The sequence below is a fragment of the Odocoileus virginianus genome, chromosome 34 (genome assembly GCF_023699985.2).
Source record: "Odocoileus virginianus isolate 20LAN1187 ecotype Illinois chromosome 34, Ovbor_1.2, whole genome shotgun sequence".
Taxonomy (NCBI): domain Eukaryota; kingdom Metazoa; phylum Chordata; class Mammalia; order Artiodactyla; family Cervidae; genus Odocoileus; species Odocoileus virginianus.
Genome location: NC_069707.1, coordinates 12125169 through 12130137, shown reverse-complemented (window position 1 = coordinate 12130137; position 4969 = coordinate 12125169). Strand labels below are relative to the sequence as shown.

Here is a 4969-nt window from a genome sequence, read left to right as displayed (position 1 = left end):
AAGCATTTATTAAGTACCTATATACTCGGAGCACTGTACTAGATACTTCAGAGATTGGATTACAGACATGATACAAGCTCTCAAGTGTTTCATAATATCAATAATTCAACCACAAATGGTTCAGCTGACAGCTCAGAGCTTGAACAGACTGTGATAATGCATTTACCACTTTGTGCTTACCTGGCAATTTCTTCGGCTTTATGCTGAAGGGATTCCAGAGTGTCTCAGACCAAGTACCACTTATTATAATCCTGGAGACAGATTTCAGTGGGAACACCAAAGACCATACACTTTGTTTCCCCTCACCTGAAAGCTCTATTAACAGCTGGCCATGGATATGCCAACCGAGTGAGTAAATCAGATGACTATACATGACCTGAATGAAAGATTATGCCTAATAAACTGATGGAGAGCTATCACATTATTGTCTGCAGTGAATAAACATCCAAGCTCTTTCACTCTTAACCCGGGGCCTGTACCACCTCCCTGCCCCCTTGAAAACCTCTTCATTATCTTCACATGATCACCAGCCAGAGGCAGAAATCCGGACTTCCCTTCTAGAAAGTGAAAAGTATCAAGTGACACTCTGGATGCTGGCATTCTTCAGCATCTTCTTGTTTTCCTCCTGAGTCTCTAAATGTAAGCTGCTGGAATCTGGGGACCTCAGACGGCATGACTTCTTTTTTTTTTTTTTTTTGGCATGATTTCTATTTAGTCACTACGGGGAAGAATTTCAGAGTAAGGAATAGGGAACGAACAATACAATTACTTGGCGATGAATCACTTTATTCAAACATAAATCATGCTCATTGGGTGTTGCTGTCCTAGCTTTCTTCAGTCATATAAAACTTGTAGGAAGCCCACATCTAGTATCTTCTAGTGACCTGTGGGTTCTTCGTTCTGCCTCAGGTGTAAATTGTAACTTAAATCATGGCTAATCAGCTCGCCAATCTGGAGATGTGGGTGTATTCAAACCTGGTCGGGTCGATCCTTCCTGTGGCCATGACCTGGACTTTAATATAGACCATATATTCTCCTTTTAATCATCTGAGAGCAACAAGGGGGCTCAGATCCACCTCCTCACTATTGGAATCCCTTACAGATTTGTTTCTGCCTTCTCCCGTTTCTAGCCTAAGTCATATCTGCCTCTCCTTTTTCCTGATTTTCTTATGAGCTATGACTCAATTGTAATTTACAAATGAAACTTTAAATACATTTGCATCTACTTGTGACTACATATAATAATCAAGACACAGAACATATCAAAAAGAAAAAAAAGCACATTTACTTACAAGAGTAATTTTTAAACACTCATTTTTTAATTTTTTATTAAATTTATTTATTAAATTTATATAAATTTATTTATATTTTAAATATATATTTTAATTTAATATACATTAATTTTTAATTTAATTTTTATAATCATATAAATATAAATATATTTTATTTTATATATTTATAAATTATATAAATATATAATATAAATTTTAATTAATTAATTAAAAATATTAAAATAAAATATATTTCAATAAATATATTTATTTAAAAATAATTTTTTAATTTAAATTTATTTAAATTTAAAACAGGAAAGTCCCTGGCAGTCCAATGGTTAAGACTCAGCACTGCCGATGTACAAGGCACAGCTTAGATCCTAGCGGGGGAATTAAGATGCCACAATCCACACTGCTCGGTTTAAAAAAATAAGTAAATTTTTAAAATTTAAATACACACACACACACACACACACACACACACACACACATGCAGCAGTGGGGGAAAAAAAATCTGCCTTTTCAATAAATGATGCTAGGTCAGTTAGGCAACTAAATGGAACAATAAAAGTTTTCCATACCTCACACCATTCACAAAAATTAATTCCAGGTGGATTATAGATCTAACTATGGAATATAAAGCAATAAAGTTACTAGAAGATAGCAGAGGAAAAGATTCATTACCTTGGGATAGAAAAATCTTTCTTAAACAGGATACAGAAAACACTTTCAATTGAAAAGAGTGATAGAAAAATTATACTTCATTAACTTTCTGCTTTTCTTTTTTTTAAAACTTTTTAAAAGAATTTTTTAAAGATTTTTTTCATGTGAATCATCTTTTTAAGTCTTTATTGACTTTGTTACAATATTGCTTCTGATATATGTTTTGGTTTTTTGGTCCTGAGGTATGTGGGATCTTATCTCCTTGACCAGCGATTGAACCCGCAGCCCCTGAATTGGAAGCACGGAGTCTTCCCTGGACCAACAGGCAAGGCCCAATAGAATTCTATGTTTGCAATGCAATATACACTAGCTGAATAAAAGAAATGAAAATAGTCTCTTTAGCCTCAATGTTCTGAAAGTTCACATTGTTGTGGTTACGTGTTGGCTTTTGCATTCATTTTGCTGGACTTCCAATGACTCCTTTAAATCTGAAGATGCACACTTTCACTCTGGGAAGTTCTCATTTCCTCGTCCCTGTTGTTCCTAATCTCTCATTTCAGGTCCATCTCAAATGTCCCATACAAGTTGTGGGCCGCACAAGCCGCACAAAGACAGACAACCCACCTATTGTTGGACCCACTGCAATGATTCTCTCACCCTTACCTTAATTTTTCCATCTGGTTTTATTCAACTTCCTGAGATTTCTCTTCAGCTTCCCCCCACCCCACCCTCAGGTATTCCACAGCATTTTTGTTAAGAAAAATCTTTCTTCTTATCTGATTGTCCCTTTTTCAGGGTATCTTTCCCTTGCATTACAAACCTAGAATTTTAAAGAGGTTAGTCATTAGAGAAAAATAAAATCATGTTCTCTTATGTTTCCTGTGTCTTTTGTTTCATCTCAGATCAATTTTCCTGCTTGCTATCTTGTTCTTCCTCATTCATTTTCATGGTCTTCAATCATAGTAATTGAGACTGGAGAACCAAAAAAAAAAAAAGACTGGAGAACCAGAACCAGCTGATAGGATATTCTGACTCTGTGACTGAGTCCGTCAACTGGCAGGTGTTGCTTTAAGATGGACAGGGAGGAAGAACCATGTTCCAGAATGCCAAAGGTGCCCTGATTCTGCCCAGATACTTCATCTTCTCCTCCAGATTGTGTCCACTTGATTTAACGTCTCCAGAAAAGAAAAAAAAAAAGAAGACCCTCCATTATTCCTCACATTATTTTCACTGCTTTTAGCATCCCCTACCTTGCATGCATGGTTCCCTGATGGCTCAGTAGGTAAACAATCTGCCGGGTTTGATCCCTGGGTTGGGAAAATCCCCTGGAGAAGGGAATGGCAACCCACTCCAGTGTTTTTGCCTGGAGAATCGCATGGACAGAGGAACGCCATGGGCTACAGTCCATGGGTCACAGAGAGTCAGACACAGCTAAGTGACTAACACATACACACACTGTGCATGGTGTCTGAAATTTTGAGTGTCTGCAACATTCAGCATGGCCAATTGGCCCTCTTTTGACAGCAACCCTATATACATTGTTTCTAGGCGATGGGCCACCTAGTCTACATGACCAGCTGTTGTTCACCTGTTTTCCATCTTGTCTAATAGGTTAAAATCTTTGTCTATCTTTCCTCTCCTTTGCTGTGATGATTTTACACATTTTTTTCATTATTACAAGTTTTCATTGGGATGTAAGAAAGAAAAATTAAAAGGCATGAGCTCATCTCATCCACTTGAGACCAGAAAGCTCGAAATTAATTGGAACATTCAAGGGAAATTTGTATCCCAAACTAGACTACATTATTTACACATAATTAAGGTAACATGTTGGAACTTCCTAATTTATAATCCATCATGTAATGAGCGCAAACAAATAGAACCTAAACTTTTTGTGATTTTATGTAAAGAAGAATACTAGGAAATGGGAGTAGTGCCTGAAGCAGGGGAATCCACATAGACGCTGGAGAGCTGCTCAGAAAATCAGGTCTGGAAAGAAGACAGACAAACCGTCAAACAGCTTTCCTTAGGTTTGGCCTCACTGGTTTTCAATCCTATAATGACACACACCTAGGAAAAATATTTTTATACGATTTTGGAAGTTTCTTTTTTTTTAATATGGAAAATATTATAGAGGTTCTCGGTTACAAGGACACTTAGGGATCACCGTTGATTTCTAATTTCCATTCATTCACAGTCTATGTACTGATGACTTCTTACTGTTGGACAAGTGCAACTAACTGCTCTAGATACCAAAAAGAGCAAGACCAATAAAAACCAAAAACAAACAAACAAATTCCCTCCTCACACTCTAGACCTGTAATTGTTTTACAGTATTATGGTAAAACGGAGAGATTAAAATAGACACATTTACCTCCAGAGGCGCCCCGACACCACGGAAGAGGAAGCCCTGAAGTTTGTCTTGAGATAAGGAAATAATTGTGGGCTCCCCAGGTGGCTCAGTGGGAAAGAATCCGCCTGCCAAAGCTGGAGCCGCAGGAAACACAGGTTCAATCCCTGGCCCAGAAAGATCCCCTTAGAGAAGTAAAAGGTAACTCACTCCAGTGTTCTTACCTGGAAAATTCCATGGACAGAGAAACCTGGCAGGCTAGAGTTCATGTGGCTGTGAAGAGTTGGACATGACTGTGACTGAACACACACATACACACACAAGGAAATAATTGTAGAGGCAATAATATTTCAACCTCGACTTAGAAGAGCAGGAATCTGCAGGGTGTAAGCTGGGACGGACATACCAAACAGCACTGGAGAAACACCAAGTGCTGGGTGAGCATGTTACACTTGAAGACTTACAAGTGGTTTGATATTTCTGGAGCATGAAGTGTAACAAGAGGAGAATTCGATTTGGCACTACATATAGCAAATGCAAATTAGTGTGGTATGGACCGTTGCTGTCACAGAAGTGTTTACAAAGGAGTATTATCAAGTGTATAAAAATACTTTGAAAATAGTACAGAAACCCTGGAATTTCCTCCTAAGCCAAACTGATATTTCAGCTTCTTTAAAATCTCCTT

General features: G+C 37.6%; 1 long non-coding RNA gene across 1 annotated transcript; it reads right to left on the bottom strand.

Annotated features, from left to right (window-relative positions):
• Positions 1-2598: 2598 nt before the first annotated feature.
• LOC139032974 (uncharacterized) lies at positions 2599-4761 on the bottom strand. Its single transcript, XR_011485592.1, has 2 exons — positions 4509-4761; positions 2599-3109 (listed from the first exon to the last, which is right to left on the bottom strand). It is a non-coding gene; the product is annotated as an uncharacterized lncRNA (long non-coding RNA).
• Positions 4762-4969: the final 208 nt, after the last annotated feature.